General features: G+C 43.1%; 1 protein-coding gene across 1 annotated transcript in view; it reads left to right on the top strand.

The window, feature by feature from the left end:
* Positions 1-21,684, top strand: part of SGCD (sarcoglycan delta) — a 498,497-nt gene that overhangs the window by 186,234 nt on the left and 290,579 nt on the right. The window contains exon 2 of the mRNA XM_037906780.2: positions 12,124-12,297. The gene's annotated coding sequence lies outside the window, so the exon portion shown is untranslated. The remainder of the gene's footprint in view (positions 1-12,123; positions 12,298-21,684) is intronic.

Below are 21,684 nucleotides of genomic sequence, written 5' to 3'. Positions count from 1 at the left end.
ACCATCCCTTTATGATCGCTTCAGCAGGTCCTATGTCAGCCTAAACAGATGCCCCAGCAACTCCCACTTCTCTGGAAAGAGACTTTAATTGTTTATAGTCCAGTTGATCTTCCTTTCCCAGTGTAACCTCTGTGCAGCAGGTTGTAGAATCTCCTCAGCTAATAGCTTGGGCATTGTCTCTTAACAATCCTGAAGTTTTTATTGTGCAGTGGTTTATCCTGAGCCACAGTTTCCCCTTTCTGCTTCTTTTTCCCAACAGCCTGGTTGATTTAACCCACTATAGGCATACATACAGTAAACATCCCAATAACCTGGTCAACATACAGTATTCATAAATTATTACAGAGCAGCTCACGTCTGTCACAACCTGTATGGAGTTTTGCATGCATATCTTCCATGATCTGAATGGTGCGGGAAACTCACCATCTGTCATGCATGGTACCTTCTTTAAGGAGAAAGGTGACTTTGGGGGACACTCTGTAAATGAAAGAAGTGTTTTACACAGATATTGGTGTAATCCATTGAATACAAGTAACCTGCTGAGAGAGACCGTATAAATCAGTTTAGAAACTTGTTTTTAATTTTTTTTTGGCAGACTTAGGAAGCCAATTAGTTCGGTAATATATATTTAGCTTTAATGGGTAAGTAAATAATTAATGTTATTGCCTTTGTAAATTTAGCTTTTCAGTTGTAAATTAACATAATTAAAAGAGTGATGTTTCAGTATGCATTTTACCAGCCAAATTTAAATCGAGCAATTAAACTGTAGGTTTCCCACATCAAATGAGCTGAGCTCATAATGATGCAAACTGTCGTTGTAAATTTGTTTTTCTTGGTCAGATTCATTACAAAGACAGGAAGGAAAATGTGCTCCAGTAAACGTGATCAAGTAAATGCTCTAAGAACCACGAATGTATATTTTTCTCTACTTTCTGTTGTCCATCCACATTAACAAAAGGAGAACCGAAGGGGCAAGACACCCTTTCTGCACATCAAGCTCTTGCATGGAAATACTTGCTAGCGACTTACTGTAGTGGTCACTGTGAAAGGAACTAGATAAAAGTTATCAGCATGCTCTGTTGGTTTGATCGTGAAGACACAATGTGGGGCAGCTCTTCAACAGATGTAAATTGCCTTAGATCCATTGACTTAAATGGAGCTGTGCTAATTCGTGCCAGCTGAGGAGGAGTTGACCCTGCAATTTTTTCCTTCATGCTGCCTTATCGCTTCTTGCTTTATTGGATATACATATGCCATCCTCCAAAGCCAGTCCTCAAGGTTCGGCTTAGTCAGCAAACGCAGCAATCAGGGCTAACCGTGGAAGAAAAGATAAGTGATATGAATATCTGACTCGCTTTCTCTGTAGCTTGCACATGAATTAGGGATGGCAACATTTTAGACATCTTAAAAATATTTTTTTTATTAGAGCAGGTCATGAGCCTCTAAATTCAAATCCAGTCTGACCTGGTCCAAAACTCGAAAGTTCACATTAGGGGTTTTGGATCCACTCACTCTATAGGTGAGGAGCCATCTGCAATATTCAGATCCAGATGTGACATTTTCCCAGATTCAAGGATATTATGAGGTTGTGCATTGGACCTGTCTCTTGTTTCTACTTGTCAGTCAGGAAACAAACTGGGTGAGATGAGTTTAAAAAAAAAAAAACCATACACACGACCAAGAACTTCAAAAGTGAAAAATAATCTCAGATCAAACAAAATTTGGGAACCCATATTGGAACAACAGAACTATAGACATTTTTAATCTAGCAGACTTCAGTGTGTAATTCATCATAGACTGAACAGTCTATTTTCTAACTCTTCAAAATGTTACTAAGAGAGGCATTTTGCAAACTGCCTGAGATCTGCAGAGTTGTAATGAGAAGAGTTTCCTGATGCACAGACGCGCACAAACATGTTAAATGACATTTCTGCAATCTGTGATTTCACTGTGGTTTTGAAGTACCAGATCCCCAGTGGGCAAATTTATCCCTGGTGAAAGCCCACAGCAACCAATGGAGTTCTACTGGAGATGAATTTGGGTCAGCTGACTTTCTTTTAGTGTTGTTCAGAACGTTTGTAGTGTTTTATGCAGATACAGAGTTGCAGTCTCCTATTTTGCAGTATCCAATTTGTTTAATGGTGAATGGATTGAAAAAAGTTCTACCTTGGGAGGAATTTGGGCTAATCGATTTAAATACACACAGAGCTATACTATAGTACACTTTTGATTATAGAATTGATTTTTTTCACCGTGTAATTTCTGGTTTTTAAAGTGTCTTTTTCAAAAGGCAAAACTAAATAGGCTCCCCTGAATATTAGCTAATGGGTCATATTTTTAAGGAGTCTCCAGCTGTGCAAACACAGTAAATTGCAGGTGCAACAAACTGTGAGTACAAGTAAGAGAATTTATACACCTAGTACCTGAATACGGGCACAGCTGGCTTCTGAAGTCTGTTAACTGTGCATGGAAACGTTCAGGAGTAGAGATTGTTTTAATATATTGGGCCCAAAGACTGCAAATTTTTTATTGCTGGCAAGGAAGATTTCTTTTCTGCCTCCCAACACCACCTCTAGAAATTAGTGAATTCAGGAATGCTTACTTGGTGTTTCGTGTAACATCAGCCACATTTCGATTTGAATGAGAGCTTAGTCGCGTTCTACAAACCAGCCATGAAGTTCTCTTTACAGTGGGCTTTGTCCTCTCCGGTCAAGTTCTACTGGAAGCTAGTGGCATGTTCTGTGTGTTCTCCATCTAAGCTGAGATTTCATACAGAGGGCTGGCTCTTGAGCTGTGTGCAAAGAATGCTTGACGTTGTGTGTGTGTGTGTGTATATGTGTATACAATGGTGATTTTAAATTCCCCAGATTCTGTTGCTCTCCTCCTGTGCTGTTCTGATACCCAGCACAAATTAAAACATCCTGAAGAATGCTCTAATTTAGGGCAGCTACTAAGAGCCTTTGGAGATTGATGGTAGCAGCTGGGTGTTGCCATGTGCAGGACAGCCCAGCCATACTGCCGGAAGGTGCTGCTTCTATTGTTCTCCTCCACTTGGGCAATTCCAGTGGCTGTCAAAGCCAGCTTTGCCCCACTGAAGAGGTGTGAAGTTGCCCTATTGTATGGGTGAATTGGGCTGAGAGTGTTTCCAATTGCTACCAGTATGTGTTAGTGGCGGAGGCATTGAAGATTTATGCAGTGCCCAGGCCTGCAATGCCTTCTGCAGGAATGCCGCTTTGTTGCTTTACTGTTCACTGGAGTTTTTCATTAGGTAACGCATTAAAACTAGATATTCTGGGCTGGAAAGCGTAGCATGGAACAGAGAATATGGGGGGGGGGGGAAGCAATTATGGAAAGCCTAATTCTCATATTCCACCTTTGTTTATCAATTGCAAACATGTTGGTGCTAATCAACTGTGAAAAGCTGGCTGTGCATAGAAAACCGTTTCCTCCTGCAGAAGTTCTGAAGGCACTGGCTTGTGGGGCTCACAAATGCTCTGTGTCTTTCCTGATGATCTTTTGGCTCACTCCCAACATTCCCCAAACCTTTCCATGTTTCCCCAAGAGTTCTCTTATGCCCCCCTTGAACTCCTGGTCCTCTCCGGTCCTCTCCCTTGTTCCCCAGGCCACTCATGAAAACTCTTTTCTGCTATTAACTATGCTGCCCCAACCCTTATCCATTCTCACTTCCTCATTTTTCTGATGCTTTGTCAGGCCTCTTCAGTTTCCTCTCTCCTGCTCCCCTATTTCTGTCTGTTTATACTGGTGACTGAAATTAATTCGCTTAAAGTTCCAAAGGAATATGGGGCTGATTTTGGTACAAACATTTAAAGCAGTACATAGATTGAGGAACTACATTACACAAACCTGGTGTGGTATTTTTCAAATTTAAATTACAGTAGAACCTCAGAGTTACTAACACCAGAGTTATGAACTGGCCAGTCAACCACACACCTCATTTGTAACTGGAAGTATGCAATGAGACAGCAGTGCGCATACATAGACACGCGCCCGCGCGCAAGAAAAAGTAAATACAGTACAGTACTGTGTTTAAATTTAAACTACTAACAAAATAAAGGAAAAGCAATGTTTTTTCTACTGCAGAGTAAAGTTTCAAAGCTGTATTAAGTCAATGTTGAGTTGTAAACTTTTGAAAGGACAACCATAATGTTATTTTCAGAGTTACAAACATTTCGGAGTTATGAAAAACCTCCATTCCTGAGATGTTAGTAACTCTGAGGTTTTACTATATTAATCCATTTCAACACATTTTTCAGCATAATAGATCAGATCTTTTTCATTGTCTGAGACTTTATTCACTGTTCTCAATTCCCTGTTTATAGACTTGGTTTGCGGTTGCATTATCCCAGTGTTGCACCTGTGTAAAACTGGAGTAATGCACTGGTGAGTCATGGTCTGTTTTTTTAGAGTAACCCCAAAGTGTCTAAAAGTGTAGCTTGTTGAATAAAATTTTTGGAAGTTAGGAAAGTAATATTTTTTTGCCACCGTATAACTAAAAATGGGTTAATAGACTGAAACCCTGTTTTGAAAACAGAATCAGAATTCAGGCTCCCAGTTAATGAAGCAGAAGTTTACGCTACATGTGATTTGAAGTGGTCGAGACATTAAAAATAATAATCTGAGTTTATAGTGGAAAAACCTGCTCAGAGAATGTGGTTCTGAGATAATAGCAAGCTGACAATGGTATGTCCCATATATCATAAAGTCCAGTACATTTTTACTTCCTGTAGCATTTTTTATACCAACTTACTCCCATATGTTTCTCAGAGATAAAGATTAAAGTTACAGAGTTAAAAAAATAACTGGAGAGAGAAATTAAGAAGCACAAATAAGATTTGTTATGAGGTGTCATTTAAAATCAGGGGAGATGAATGTTTTTCATTTATTTATGTATTTATTTTATCAAAAGCCAGGAAGCGTTCACCTATACGATAGGGACAAAAGCCAGTGGGCAGCTAGAGATTTGCCATACGGCAAGGCAGCATTTTCATATGAGGTATGAAAGTATGAGGGTGGGTACCCTATGATAACGCTCTCCCTGGTTTCAGTGGGAGGAAAGTTAGGCCACTGGCAACCAGTTTTGAAAATCTCACCTGAAATGTGCAAAAGGGAATGTCCGTGAACTAGAGGGAAAAATCAAAAGGAGGGAAAAAAGGAGGGGGTGGAGTGTAGCTGTGGCAGAAATAGAAATCATTGTACAGGCTTAGCTAATGAAACACAAATGCCTGGAGGACAAGTATGACTATAATGCAGAATGGACAGGATAGTAATGCAAAGCTGTGGGAGAGAAGCCGCCTATGGTTATATGAAGGTTACTTTTTAAGGCTCTGGTTCTATAATAGGATCCACCTGTATGGAGTCTATTGTTGTACCAGGGCCTAAGTGTATTTGAGTCTTCTTCCAGTGGTAAGGAAAGCTGTGACTCATGTAGCTATAGAATGAGAAACTTCTCCCCATGATTATCTTTTAAGGCAGATAAAAGCTTTCTGTAGCAGGGACAAAACACGTACAATGAAGCCAGTCCAGCTCCTTTTGTGATGCCTGATCCTGCATCCATTTTAGTCAATGGCAAAGCTCTCATTCACTTCGTGGTGCCAGGATCCAGCCTTTGATGGTGAACTTCTTTTCCAGGAATGAGCGATGACAGTTTTAGCAGCCAGCATGAATAGTCTTGCTAATGTCTTAGTGGATTCCTGTGGTGGTAGAGACCAAAGATGAATTAAAGTGGTTTAGAAGGGGAGAATAAGACCAGGTATTATGAAAAATTGTGTTCCTGGCCAAATGATTAAAAAATGAGTGCTGAGTTCTTTTGCAAACCAGCCAATACGAGCAGATCCATCAGAAATGTAAAAGGGATGCCTTTTAAGAACAACTTTTACAACAAGCTGGAGAGAGGACAATATTTAGTTTAGTTAATAGGGGGATAAAGTCTGAAAGTTGTTTCTGTTTGAATCTCTTGGCTCGTAAGAGAAGTGAGCGTACATCATCTAACATTGTTACAATCAGAGTTTAGCTGAATATTCCTTCCCAACATTCAAAATGCTTGTTTATTTTTTTGACTATTTCTCAAATATCTGTAGCTGTCAGATAAAACACATTTCATAGACCTTTCACTGAAAGGAATGTTTTCTATTACTTTGGAGGCGGAGTGGACAGGGAATCACGTGTTTCTTCTTTGCTTTAAGAAAAGGAGGACTTGTGGCACCTTAGAGACTAACAAATTTATTTGAGCATAGGCTTTTGTGAGCTACAGCTCACTTCATCGGATGCATTCAGTGGAAAATACAGTGGGGAGATTTATATGCACAGAGAACATGAAACAATGGGTGTTACCATACACACTGTAACGAGAGTGATCACTTAAGGTGAGCTATTACCAGCAGGAGAGCGGGACGGGGGGGACGGGGGAGGACGGACGGACGGACCTTTTGTAGTGAATTTTCTGTGTGTATTTCCAAATATCTCCTTTGGTGGTACTGTAATGAAGAATCAAGAATGCCCTATGGATTGTAGCTTTGGGCTGCACTGAAAAAAGAGAACAGCAGAATCAGAATATCTCATTAGATTCATATCTCAACATCTTCGCACCATTCTGTCATTACTTTGCAGCAACATCCCTTAACTTAGTTAATGTGCAGAATAAGTCAGACTCGAACCTATCAGACCACAGCACCCCACGAAACTTTCCAATTACTTGCTACCCATTGTAAGGAGACTTCGATTATCTGTACATCCCTTGGATTACAGTGCTGCTGTTCCACCTGTTTTTCTGCTGCAGAGGAAGAGAAAACACCACAAAACAGCCGAGTCTCGGTATTGCTGGAGACTCTTGTTTTATTTGTTTTTCACCAAGCCATTATAAATGACACAGTCTGGCTGGGAAACAGTTGTCTGTGGTGTACTCAGTGTTGTAGTTGGAGAGGTTCCAAAGTTGCAATGCTACCAATTTTTTAACATTAGCTTTCTGGAAGGAGGGATTCAGAAGTTTCATTTTTCCCCTTTCTTTACCAGCGCCACCTGTATACTAAATTCAAGGGAGGTAGAGGGAGAAGATATTGTGAAATGTAAAATGTGGGATCATTTAATATTTGATCCTGCAGGGTCCTGAGGACTCCTGTGAGGTGCTGAGCACCCTCTACTTTTATTAAAGTTGTTGGGTGTTGAACCTACTTGATCAAGTGCCTTTCTGAGTCAAGAAATCCCAAAGCACTTTACAAAACAATGAGCTACGTACTGGCTGCATGGGAAAATGTAACAACCATTACGCATTCAGCTGTAGCTTACACACAGCCTTGATCATTAGACCCTGGTTCAGTTAGAAGGAATATTTGCTGATGTAATCTCGATCTACTTCCAGAAAGTGCTTTGGGATCTTCAGTTTCCCCATAGACAGGCAGAAATGACCCTACTAAATGTTTCATGATGAGGATGGAGCCTCTACTCGTTCTGCACCCCTGTTGCCCCCTGTCCCACCAATACTGCTCTGCCGTATCAACCATAGGTGCTTGCCCAAGTCCAGCTATGGTTAAAGAGGAAAATTATGAGAATGTACATATGCATACTTGTGTGTGCCATCCCTCTCCCATTTGGGTGCTTGAAGTCCAGATTGGCAGTAAAGAGAAAGATCTTGAATATTTAGCCAGAGGACATATGGTTCCAATCGTTTTCAAGTCTCCAGATCCCCTAAGTATTTAATTTTTTCCATGCCCAACATAATTTCTTCAGCTGCGGTTGAGTAGATTGTAATTAATATTTTAAGAGACGAGGTGGTGGTACAGATGTGACTACCTGCCGCAGTGATATGGTTGCCTGCAGTATCTTAGTCAGCTACTAGATGTCTTTGCACACTGTAGAGCATTCCAGACAAGGTTTGGTGGCTGGTAGCCAAGGGAAGGGGTGGAATCAAGATGGTTCTTGAGTTATGTGGATGTTTAGTTGTTTTGTATAATAAACTCCTCTCTTTAAGAAGGGCTATGAGTCCATGAGCCATGCAATGGAGTCATGTAATCCCAGTGGAGCATTCACTCTGGAGGGATGTGTCCTGAACAAGTTACTCATAAAAGTGCTCCTGGACTAAATCCCAGATCTGGATACTGCTAAGCTTTGGGGAGATTCAGGCTTGACTCTAGTTAATCGGTGTGCAAGCTCCTGTAGTGAACTATTCTGCCTCTTCTGAGCCAAGAAGAACATATATGTGCTAGTTTGTTTTTTGTGTTCATGGCCTGGAGACTGAACAAAGGCCATCACTCATTTCACTTAGGGCCCTTGCATAAAATTTAATCCAGGGTTTCAGACACTGAATAGAAAAGTTTGAACTGGTGGGGCAGAAAGTGATGAATAGCACAGTACATTTGGGTGATGCACGTTATTTTTTCATGTTGGACAAGGTGGAGTGAGATTTCTGCATGTCATGTTGTACCCTCATGATGGCTGCCATCATCCCTCATTAATTTAGGCGTACTCAGTGGCCTCTAGAAGTTATATCTCATGCATTTTTTCCCAGGAACCCGTACCATAGAAACATAACCCCAACTATATTGTTGGACAGAAACTATTTCCTTGCCTGCATCCGTATATATCTGTGTAATAGAAATTCTTCAAATGCAGCCCAGGCATGTTGCATGGGGATTGATGCACTTGCTTACTGCTGCTTGCAGGAGCGCTCATAACCGTTTGCATTTGATTTTACTCCATGTGGATGTTCCACCATCACAGGCACTTGGAATGGGAGCTGGAGAGATGGCAGTTGTATGCAGTCATTACTTTTTAATTTGACTGAAGTTATTTTTCCCATTGTGTCCCCACCCCACAGTGCTGAAGTGTAGTAACACCTGAAATATCCTCCCAACAGCTGGCTCGGGTGAATGCTTGGATGAAATCTGCAGCAGCGTTTTCCAGTACCTGCTGCCATGTTCTTATTCCCGTAACGGTAGTGGTTAGGACGAAGGGAAGGTGTCTGCTCTTTGCCAAAAGCTGAAAGCACACTCCTGCCTGCAGCATAATTTATGATCCACCCAGCAGTGCAGGAATTCAGACACAACAGAAACTCTGAGTGCGTGCGTTGCGGCGCATTAAGGCAATGTGCCAAGTCCTCCTCACCCAGGGGCTTTGCTTACAATGAGCATTGGCAGGCTGCGGTAAATCGAGACTTTCAAAAAACATATCATTCCCCACCAGAAGCAGGGCTCTCAGACTCAGCTTGCGATGACAGTCTAGTCCCGTTGTCAAGTTTGGTCTTTTGCCTTTCAGCTCCATTGAAAGTAAAAAGAGGGGAAATAAAGTCTTTTTTCTTTTCCTTTTTTTTTGCATTGCAACTTTCAGGAAACAAATGGAAGTAATCACATTTCTGGTCCCCAAAGATAAACATCACGTAAAAGTAGAGGCACTAGATCTCGCTACTGCTCCCAGACCCAGCTTCTGCAGCGTCAGCCATTCCTACACCCACACGTCACATCCCCTTCAGTCTCACGTTGCCAGACTGGTTCTACAAATGCTGTCTGAGAGGTGGGGCTTTACGCCTGTGTTGGCAAGGAATATGAGATTTGAAGCTGTTCTACTTTTCTGCCTCCCTACCTGAGCCCACAGGGTGACAGAAGGGAAGCAGTCTGGCAAATACAAATAACACTTCCCTTTAAAGCCCTTCTCGACACACAAACTGATGGCAAACGTGGGGTTGGACTCTGCCACCTTAGCTCATGTTGCAGCTTGCACCACGAGCAGCCCTGCTGAGGAAAAAGGGGTTACTCAGGGGGCAGAGCAGATTGCATGCCCCTGGGCATGGGTTCCACAGTGGCTCTGGCTACCAAGTGGACTTCCTCTCACTGCTAGGATTGATACAACTGCTCTGCCTCCAAGCTGAGGTGTGGATGCTTTCATCCTTTCACTCCCCTGCCCCTTCGCTTCACACCCCCCTGGGTTTGCTTTTCCATTGCTGGTTGACTGAGTCAGTTTTCTACATCTCTTTAGCCCAGCTGGGGTATGGGTGTGTGTGTGTGTTGGGGGAATCTGTGGGAGGATGTAATGAGCATTGTGCTCTGGGGCTGCTGATTCAGACTTGACCCCTTTGGAACTGTCTGCAAGTAGTATGTTTTTGTTGGTTTTGTCTTCTCCTCTTTTTCTGACTATTCCTGGCATAAAACTAGCATCTGTCCATCTTTCCTGCAGCCATGTTCAGACTAAGTTACAGATGTGACAGGCTGTGTTATCTCAGAAGTAGGGTGCAACAGAGCACCCAGCCCTCTTTTAAAGGCCAGGGGGGCTGGGGAGCAGCTAGCCCTGTTCTGGAGAAGAGCCCAACTGGACAGCATTGAGTGACTGGGGCTGAGGATTCCTAGTCAGGGGATATAACTGAAGGGCCCAGCTCCATGATGAGCCTAGAGGAGAGGGCTGTGGGGGGACAGAAGGCTGCAAGAGGGCAAGTCTTGGGGGGGGGTTCTGACCATTAAGCTGCCAGAGGCCAGAGCACCCCACAGTGTCGATGGGGAGCAGGACGGTTGCTTGATGTTCTTGTTTCATGTTCCCTTTTATTTATTGTGTTTGAAGAATAAACGGCCCTGAGGTGAGGGCGACAAACTGACCTGGGTGTGGCTGATTGTCTGTCCCATGCTGATGACTGGTCCACCAGCCTACACCATGGCTGCAGGACATATCTGGATCATGCGTATCTGGATCATTGCAGCCGTTGAGGCAAGGGTACCCAGAAATTCAAACTGGGGCAGAGGCTGCAAGGTCCATCAGAAAAAGCACCGGACTGGGATTTAGGAGACTTAGATTCTGTCCACCAGCTCTGCCACTCCCTTGCTTTGTGATCTCCTACACCTTATATGTCTTGTCTGTTTAGATAGTAATTAGTTAGGGCAAGGACTGTCTCTTAAGATGTGTGTACAGCGTTGGTAGCACAGTGGAGCTCTTGATTTTGGTTTGGGCCTTTAACTGCTGTTCTAATACAAATAACTAATAATAAAAATGCGGGTTAGACTTCCTGACTCCTTTTCCAAGCCTTTCCCTTCGCTTGAGGTGTGATTTCCAGTAAATTGCTCAGGCCGAATTCCTCAAACCCCACTGCCTGTGGTTAGGCACCTAATCAAAGTGACCTGATGTTTCAGAAGCTTTGAAAACTCCCAGCTGTGTGAGTGGGTGCTGCTGGGAGTGGAGCTTTTTCGACAATCAAATGATTTCAGGTGCCTGTCGGGTACCCATTTTTGAACATTTTGGCCAACAGTAGCTAACTCATAGCGGGGGGATTTGATTACAGCCTTCAACTACCTGAAGGGGGGTTCCAAAGAGGATGGAGCTCGGCTGTTCTCAGTGGTGGCAGATGACAGAACAAGAAGCAATGGTCTCAAGTTGCAGCAGGGGAGATTTAGGTTGGATATTAGGAAACACTATTTCATTAGGAGGGTGGTGAAGCACTGGAATGGGTTACTGAGGGAGGTGGGGGAATCTCCATCCTCAGAGGTTTTTAAGACCCGGCTTGACAAAGCCCTGGCTGGGATGATTTCGTTCGGATTGGTCCTGCTTTGAGCCGGGGGTTGGACTAGGTGACCTCTTGAGGTCTCTTCTAACCCTAATCCTCTATGATTCTATGTCATAAGGCCTAATTAATTAATGTTTCTTTATGAGCTTTGAGATCTGTGAACGAACTGCACTGTACAAGTGCATTGAAGTATTGTTTACTTGAGTTTTTGTCAGTGTTCTTAACTTTAAATCCCCTTAGGTTGAACGTTCTGTTCTCCCAGTGAAAGACTGTAATGAATAAGAATGTTCTCTAAAGTTATGCAGGAGTGTTGCTGTACTTCTGTGATCTCAGACTGAAATAAAGTGCATCCAGGCTGGCATTCATTTCCTAGTTTAGGGACACAGTTAAAACACCATAAAGCCAAAATAGTTCTGCGCCACAGTTCTTGAATTCAAAGATTTCCCTGAAAAGGTGCCAAACATGATGGCTTGTCACAGACTCTTTGTCCTGGCTTGACATTTCATTGCTATCAGATGTTGTCTTACATTCTATTTTGAACCTGCCAAACGACTGACCCTAGAATTTAATGCCACACCTTTTTCTCTTTTCTCTTTCTGAATGACATCTTTTCTGCTCCGGCTCCAAAGAACTGGAGGATACTGCAGCATCCTCAGGGACATACATACAGAAGGCTGAGCTGGAGCCTGTGTGGGACTTAAAAAGGACTTCCAGTTGGTGGTAGCCTGAGGAACTTCCTTTCACTCCAATGTTGCTCCGAAACTAAATTGTCTCCAGAATTCGGAACCATCAGGTTTGCTAAGGTATGTGATTTTTGCCTTTGTTTGCATTCCTATATGTTTTCTGAACATCTGTTTATGGCACTTGTAACTATGGTTCTGCATATTTACATGTAGGTAAATGCAGCCCATAAACTGCCTCAGTGAATGCCCTGTACTCTTTGATTCAGAGAATACTTTGCAAGATTAAGGTGCTTTTAAAGTCACTGTGTGGATGAAGTACATTTTGAAAACCACTAATATCTGAAGATTAGAAGGTCAGAGAGGGTGGAAAAAAAAAAAAAGCCAAACCTAAAAAACAAAGAAAAGAGGGATCATTTCTCCAAAAGCCATACTCTTCTTTGTCACTTGTATTTCAACATTGTTGGCCTAGGATGAAATTTACTATACTGGTTTGTTACGTGATAGTCCCTTGGATAGGAGGCTCATGTATTTGTTGTGTGCAGATTCTGATGTTGGAGCAGAAACTCACCTGGCATAGAGCAAACCATCCAGAGTCGCAGGTGTAGGGAAACACTTAGAAGAACACAATCTATGACAACCCATCTCCTTTTGTGTAATTCAAGTTATTTCCAGGAAGGAAATTGGGTTTGTTTATTTATATTTTTGGATCATCAATTGAAAAGTTTTATTTAAAAAGCTTTGGAAGTGTGAATGCAAAACCTTAGTTCCTAGATCTACATGGATTTGTATCAAATGATAAAGTCGTAAAAAGTACACATGTTTTATTCTCATTAATATCTGAACAAGAGAGAGACTTCCTACACACTCTGCAGTAGCATTACAGTGTTCAAGCTTAATGTAGGAGTGTTGAAAAATCCAAACAGAAATTAGATTTTCATATATTTTTAAAGCCTCCAAGAGTTCTCTTACATTAATTCTTTTGGTGTGATCAGACTAATCCCACTTGTTCTGTAAATAGTGAAATTTAATTCAGATACCTCACTGGAGTTCCATTTGTAACATTTGCATACAGATTACATTCAGTTTTGGAATGGCTGCAGTATAGAAATATAACTACAAGACTAGCACGATTTCAAACCGTCTATGCCCACACTATAGTCTGTATAGATCATAGTTTGCTCGCTGGACTTGACCATTGGCCTGGCAATAGACATACAGATCACAAGAGTGGGTTCCACATAAGACAGTGACTGGTTCAGAGCTGCGGGTAGCTCCTCTTCTATCTTCAGTGCAGCGAGACGGAGAAAGGATTGATGAGGGAAATGAAAGACAATCCCTTCGCTCCCAGGGCCCGGGGTAGGGAGAAAGGAATGAGAGAGAAATTATGGGGCGGAATGGAATTGCCCCAGTTCTAATGTGACATTGTTTGTGATACTGTGATGTTGTTGCCCCCAATGCATGGTGAGGCTGAATTATAACACCAGGGCTAAGTCCCAAGACCAATATGAGCAGCCAATGCCAGGGCATGGCTACACATGTATTTTGCAGTTCTCTGCACTGCCGTTCACTGATGCATTGTTCTCTGATTCCTCAAGCATCTGTACTGATACAGTCAAATGCAGAGCTCCGCATACTATGCAGGACTGTCTGCACTGTTTACAAACAAACTCCCATGGAAATTCCTGCCATTCAATAGTAAGTATTGCAAGCTTTTTAATCTGTCTAAATAGTGCCCGGTCATAATGCCCGCTGCTAACCTTGTGAGTACATTGTCTGGAGGCGAAGGCTAAAGGTGGAGTATTTTGCAATCAAGGGAACGCTTTCAATCCTAAAGGGAAATATTTTACACAGCTGTAGCCTGGAAATCAAATCAATTTGTTTTATTGCACATTTCTCTTTTATATTTGTAAGCGAAAGCATGTAAATCTTCGGGTGTGTATTTTGCTGACTGCTCTGCCATGGGAAAGCTCAAGGCACCGGAGGATGGGCAGTGATCTATCGCCAAGCTTTGAGGACCATTATCTGATTTTCATGCAGAAAAGGAAACAAACAGACAAATACCCTGCAACCCTAGTGAAGTGTTATAACGCACTGGCTGCTGCCTTTCTAGCTTTGATCCAGGATCTGTGCAATAGCATTAAATTTGCCTTGTGGTATGTTATGACAGTTTACTAGCCCATGCCCAAGAGCTATCCACCTGCCCATTATCATCTTGTTAATGATGCCTATCCAAAAAGCTTATTAACCCTGGCCATGAGCACAAGTAGAATTTTGCAAGGCCAACAAGAGGTTGCCCGGAATGAATCATTTTGCCTGCTCTGACTGGAGTATGACGCTGGTGCAGAATTGGTGGAACTTCCTGGGGTCTGCTGGATAGGCGTAAGAACTTTCCTAAGAAAGTGTTTCCCCTCTGCAGCTTTATTCTGCATTTGCCCTAGGAACTGCTTGTTCCCATTTCAGTATTGCCAACCTCAAGCATTCCAAAATCATGAGTCAGGTCCCAAAATAATAGGAGATTTTTCAAAAGGATCATCTGGGGGTGCTTTTTATTTGCCTTCAGGCTTCTGAGCTTTTAGACTGCACTTGGGTCACCTTTTAAACTTTTCTCTGCAGTCGTGAGAGCTGGAAACTTTATTTGAAAACGAAAGCAGAGATTCGCAGGGAACCACAAGAATCTGGCGTCTGGAGTTTTAAGGAAAACCCCACATATTGTGAGACTCATGCTAAAATCATGAGAATTGGCAGTGCTGCTATTTTACATCCTATCCATCCATTCCAGGCACTTATATGCCCCCCCGCCCCATACCGTAGTCTCTGAGTACCTCACAATCTTTAACCTAACCTATCAACATCCTCGGGAGGTAGGGAAATGCTGTTGTCCCCCTTTTAGAGATGGGAAACTGAGGCCCAGAAGCTTGTCTGAGGTCACACCGGACATTTGTGACAGAGACGGGAATTGAGCCTGGGTCTCCTTAGTCCCAGGCTCCCACTCTAATCACTGTACCATCTTTCCTTTCTGTACCCTTCCTTATACCGCTGTATAAATTCCCTGAGCAGCAGTGAAAGGATCGTCGGGTAAGGGATTACAATGCCCCTGTGAGACTGCTGTAGGAGCAAAGGAATGCACAGGTGAGAAACAAGTCTGGCTGCAAGGTCCTCACCTTTGGTTCCTCCCATAACCCAAAGCAGCTGTTGGCTGCATTTGTGCCTTCCTGGAATAAAAACTACTGCAGAATCAGGGAATTGTCTTTCTCATACCTCAGTTCCCCGTGGAACTGAAGCTACAGCACTCAGGTTACAGCCGTAGCCAGCCCCAAGTCCTGAGTATTTCACCACTTGCTCTGTAACTCTGGTGGAGATGACACCATATGTCTGAATAACGCTTAGCTGAAGACATTCATCTTTGCAACACGCTGTTGCTTGCTGATGTGTGACAGACTGGTTTCACTTTAACAACACTTATGTAATTGTGCCGCTGATGATCTTGCTTGCGGAATTTTTTTAAACTGATCTATGGATAACGCACACACTAATATTTTGTCTTCAAATTGCTTGTTGTTAGATTGGTAGGGATTATATAACCCTTTAAAAAAATCTCTTTTCTGCCGAAGAAGTGCATTTAATTAATACATAGGAAATTGTTTTTTTAAGTGCCCATTAAATGTAGTTATTAAATTTTATCTTGCAAGTATAAGTGAAATAATCTGTGTTCATTTGATGTGTTTTATAGCTCGTATAGCAGTTAATTGTCTTTGGAACATTGATTCTTGGACATTTCCCCTTTTTCAGGTGAAGTCATTATCGGAGTTTAACCTTCGCTTATATGATGGATAAAAATCGGTCTTTACAATTTTTTTAATCAGATTTTTTTAATTTAAATACAGGTTTATTTTTAAAAATACACCTTTTGAAAATTTAATTTGAAATTGTGACAGCCTACATTGAGATTTAAATTTACTAAAATATATTAAAATCATTTACACGAAAGGAAAAGAATAACATTAAGCAGTACGATGTTTGCTGCTGAAGTTTTAAAGACAGTTAAATCACTGAACTGGTGGCAGTCACTGGCTAAACACCTCTAACCATGTTTGTTTACGTGCTAAACCAGATTGTGACACCAGTAGCCTCCCCATGCACATGCAGAAAGAATATTTTCTTCATTTCAGTTTATTCAACTAGTTCAATATAAGTCAGGGCAGTACCAGTTTAAACCACTTCAGATTTCCAAAACAATAGCAAAGGCATTTTGAGTGAATGCTTTCCTACAATTGCTGATCAGATTTTAGCACTTCAAAGACTTTGTTCTAGGGAAGTAGGCCTGTATACAGTATCTTTTCCTGTGTGTGTATCTCACGAATAAAGGCATGCAGCATTTTTATACAAGTAAAAATATTCACGTGAATCTTTTCAAGCACTTTTCTGGACATAGTTTTCTAGGGTGTGGAAATAGGATGGCTTTTATATGCTTTGGCTTTTATTTATATTCTTTGTATATTCTTGGAAGATCAGCAGCCTTGCTGCTAACATATCAAGTCTTCCAATGGCACTATTGTTGCAGCCCTGTTCACCCAACCTGTCCTCATGGGGCTTTCTCTGACTCTGTTCCACTGATGTGTATTGAAGCACATTCTCTAATAACAAATATTTCAGTTGAGTGAGAGAGGATATCATCGGTGGAACTAAGATGAATTTATAAGGAATTCTAAACCTAACATGGACCTTGAAAGAAATTTATCAAGAAACAAATGATATCTTGATGGCGGTCATATAGTCCTTTGACCTATACTTGAAAATACCATAAAGCATACTCTGTTCTTGGTACATGGTGTTGGTTACACTGTAAGACAAATAATATATAACAAGGTCAGGGGCCCATTGTACACAGAAGAGACAATCCCGGCCCCGGAGAGCTTACATACGAAGTAGACAGAACAGTAAAGGCATGGACGGAAAGACAGAGGTTAGTTGGCTTGCCCCAGGTCAGAGGGCAGAACAGTGACTCTCACAGGAATAGATCTGAGGTTGTCCCCTGACTGCAGTCCAGTGTTCTCTCTTCAGGACCTCATGGCTTGCAGATGCAGCGTTGCTTCAGAAAATATAATGAGGCCAGAGTTTATTTTCTCCTAGATGACATGTTTTACGTTACTTTACAATGAGTTGAAAATCTGGTTATAATTACTTTGTATCCTAGCAGTGGAGAAGCTTGACGACTTTCTTACAAATTGCAAATACTGAGTTAAAAAAAAATAAAGGAAAGTTCCTTTCCTGTGAATGATGTGCCAGTTCTTTCCACCACCTCAGCTCCTTGTTCTCTGAATGAGCCTCTGAGTAGAAACGAAGACAAGTGCTCCCTTTTTTTACAGTGGGCCCATAGGCATTTCGGAAACTACCTGGCTCGACTAACTCCCAATCTGCCTCCCCCACCTGTATCCTGGCTTGCTTGTTAATCTCTTCCATGTATTGTGTCTTGTCTTTTAGATGGCAGGCTCGTTGATGCAGGGACTGTCATGAATTGTGTGTTTTTACAGCACTTTGCACTCTGGGGTGAATGTATTCTATTGCCTAACCTGCAGCTTGATGTTAAATAATACTAATAATTGATAGTGTGATGCTTCACGCTCTACTGCAAACTTGTGCTTGGAAACACATTCAGTGAGAGTCCAAGTGGTGGTTCACAGTTCAGAGCATGGCAAAGAGGAGGGCAGCCAGTATTCAGAGTGGAAAATTAATTATGCTCTGCCATCCTCCTGCCCTGTGCTCAAGCCAGTTCTGTTGTCCAAGTTCTCTGTCCTGTGTTCCAGAAACAGATGAGAATATTGTGGATTCATTCCTGAAACAATGGGAATTTTGCCTGAGCAGGCCCTGAGGGAGAACTTCAGGAGCAGGACTGGGGTTGGTCATTCAGGACGTTTGAGTACACTTTCTGCTGCATCTGCAGCTCTAGCAATGTCTAGATTACCCATAAATCGGGCAGCTGTGTCCACTTCACTATACATCATAGACTTTACTGTGTGTAGACATAGGCTTATGCTGGTGGAGCACAGTCACACCGCTGCAATGATTGCTCAGAGGAGCGGAATTCCCATATTCACAAGGACAACTCGGAGGCTGCTGCCCCTTAAGAAGACACAGTTTGCACTCCTCTCCCTCACTGGTCGTTTCCAATGCTTCATTAGCCTGCCTCCTCTCTGCCCTCTTCAATAGCAATTGCCTCCCTTCTGCTCAAGGGAATACAAGGATTGCAGCTGTGTCTGGCTTTTGCTCCTTGCACTCTTCCCCAAATTGCAGGTCCAGTATGGTCCTTAATAGACATGAACCTCAAGATGCAAAGGTCAGGAGTGTTTGGAACTGGGGTATTTGCATGGGTGTCTCTCTCTCTCTCTCTTTTTGTTTTGTGTTTTGTATTACCTAATGGTCAAAAAAAAAAGTTACATAGCTGAAGGATACAAGCTCTCAAAATCCTCCCCTTTCTCCCTCTTTTTTCCTCTTCTGTGGTCTCCCTTTTCTGTCCAGTCTTCTTTATTGTCAGTCGGTCAATAAATAACAGGGCAAAGTTGCACTTTGGGCTTCTCCACCGAAAAATATAAACAAAATGGGCCATTGATGCTACATTATGGCTTTTGCTATCTTAGTAGTTCAAGATCCTTTCCATTTAAACAGGGAGAATCCTCTGCTGTTTGAAATCTGAAAACCTGAATTAAATTCCATGTTTTCCATTTGCACTCTGAGCTCAGAGTGAATAGTCCTTGTGTTCCATCATTTTTTCAAGACTGCTACAAAAACTTCAAGAACCTGTTGGAAAAGCATTCCCAAGGGGCTGCTTAAATGGCCAGAGTCAAGGCTAAAGGACTATACCAGTTTCAGCAGTTCAGGACTCAGGCCTGCACGTTAGGCTGTTCTTTTTTTCCACAGCTGCCTACTTGATGCTTGTGCATAGGAAGGGCATTGAGAACTGTCCTATTTGTTTTGATGCAAGAACAGAGTCGGCCAGAAATAGAGCAGAGCGAGGGGGAAGAACATGCCCACATGCATCAGCTACCGCAGACCAACCCAGTGATCTCCTTAGTTGGGGGTGGATCACCCAAAGTTGTTGACCTAAGTATGGATATCCAGTGACTAGCATGGGAATGACTATGCTAACATCACTGCTAAACATCGATGCATGCCCAGCCTGAGAATATCTGATTTGAGGTCTTTCTAGAAGTCTGAGCACATTCAGTCTTAAGGCATGTCTACGCTACAGACTGTTGCCAGCATAGCTCTATGGTTAGGGGTATGAAGAGGTGTGGTCCTTGCCTGACAGAGCTGTACTGGCAGAAGCCCCTAGTGTAGATGCAATTATATTGGCAACACTACACTTTTACTGGAAGAGTTTGCTTCACTTGTGGAGCATGTGGGGCATTAGTCTGTCGGTTCAAAGCACTGCTTTGCTGATGTATCTGGGTCCACACTTGGCATGCTTTCCAGTATAGTATACAGGTATAGCTATACCAGTGAAGTACCTTAGTGTAGACCTGCCTTCAGCTGAAGTCTTGCACAGGTAACTAAAATGCTATGCCTTCTTTCCAACCAACGGGACTCCAGAATACTGACTGTATGTACAGTTGACAGTGCCTTAACAATGTTGTTGCCCTCGTCCATGGTGTACGGCTCCACCACTTCCGCTGCAACTCTGCTCTCCTGCAACTCTGCAGAAGACAGTGCAATAAGACTGGTAGCCGTCCACGTCGGACAAGTAGCTTGGCTGGGGGTTCTGGGAACGTCTTCCCTGCCTGGCTCCTAGCAACCTCCAGGGCATGGTGCATGGCTTCCGCTGCAACTCTGCTCTCCTGCGAGCTGGAGGCTTCTGCCTCAGGCTGCTCTCCCAGCTGGCAGCACCGCATGGTCACGCCTACCCCTTGCTCCCATGGCTCATGAAGCCTGGACAGTAATAAGGAGCAGTTCAACTGTAGGCTGAGCAAGTGCAGAATGGTGATAGAATGTGCATTTGGATGTTTAAAAGCTCGCTGGCGCTGTTGGTCAGACCGCAGCGCAACCAACATTCCCATTGTTATTGCTGCTTGCTGTGTGCGCCATAATATCTGTGAGAGTAAGGGGGAGACATTTATGGCAGGGTGGGAGGTTGAGGCAAATCGCCTGGCGTCCGATTTTGAGCAGCCAGACACCACGGTGATTAGAAGAGCACAGCAGGGCACGCTGCGCATCAGAAAGGCTTTGAAAACCAGTTTCATGACTGGCCAGGCTTCGGTGTGACAGTTGTGTGTTTCTCCTTGATGCAAACCCACTCCCTTTCTTGATTTTAATTCCCTGTAAGCCAACCACCCTCCCCCCTTTGAAATAAAGTAACTATTGTCTTGAAACCATGCATTCTTTCTTTATCAATTTTAAAAAATGAGATAACGGACAAGGTAGCCTGGGTGGGATGGGGGAGGAGGGAAGGAAAAGGCCACATTGCTTATTGTAGCCACACTAAAAATCAAACTGTTTGAATGACAGCCTTCTGTTGCTTGGGCCATCCTCTGGAGTGGAGTGTCTGGGTGTCTGGAGTGCTGCGACCCCCCACCCCACGCGTTCTTGGGCGTCTGGGTGAGGAGGCTATGGAACATGGGGAGGAGGGTAGGCGGTTATACAGTGGATGCAGCGGGGGTCTGGGCTCCTGTTGGCTTTCCTGCAGCTCCAACAGACGCTTCATCATGTCCGTTTGCTCCCCCATTAGCCTCAGCATCGTGTCCTCCCTCCACTCTTCGTGCTCACTTAATTCTTTCCTGGCCTCTGCCACTGAATGCCTCTATGCATTAAGTTGTGCCCTGTCAGTGCGGGAGGACTACATGAGCTCAGAAAACATGTCATTGCGAGTGCGTTTTTTTTGCCTTCTAATCTGCGATAACCTCAGGGATGGAGATGATAGGGGGAGCGTAGAAACATTCTAAGCTCTATGATTCTGGGGGGACTGCACGGTCACCTGTGCTGCTGAGTTCGCCATGCTGACCAAACAGGAAATGAAATTCAGAAGTTCCCAGGCTTTTCCTGTGTACCTGTCTAATGCATCGGAGTTCAAAGTGCTGTCCAGAGCGGTCACAATGGAGCACTCTGGGATAGCTCCTGGAGGCCAGTACCGTTGATTTGCATCCACACAACCCCAAATTCGACCCAGCAAGGTTGATTTTAGCGCTACTCCCCTCGTCGGGGAGGAGTACAGAAGTCGATTTTAAGAGCCCTTTAGGTCGATGGAATGGGGTTGGTTGTGTGGACGCAGTCATTTTTAAATCGACCTAATGTGGCTAAATTTGACCTAACCCCATAGTGTAGACCAGGGCTAAGACTCACCAGCTGGCATCCATTAGCATCTTTCAGCATAACACCACCACCAGTATACCACACATGCAAACCAATAGTAATATGATCTCTGCGCCATTCAAAAGGAAACCACATCAAGAAACCTAAAGAGTGCTGTTTGAAAGTGAAATTTTACAATTCAGGTGGGTCCATCCCATAGGAGTCTGT

Source organism: Chelonia mydas, chromosome 8 (assembly GCF_015237465.2).
Source record: "Chelonia mydas isolate rCheMyd1 chromosome 8, rCheMyd1.pri.v2, whole genome shotgun sequence".
Lineage (NCBI taxonomy): Eukaryota > Metazoa > Chordata > Testudines > Cheloniidae > Chelonia > Chelonia mydas.
Note: the sequence above shows the minus strand (reverse complement) of the source record. Positions and strands in the feature narration are given on the sequence as shown.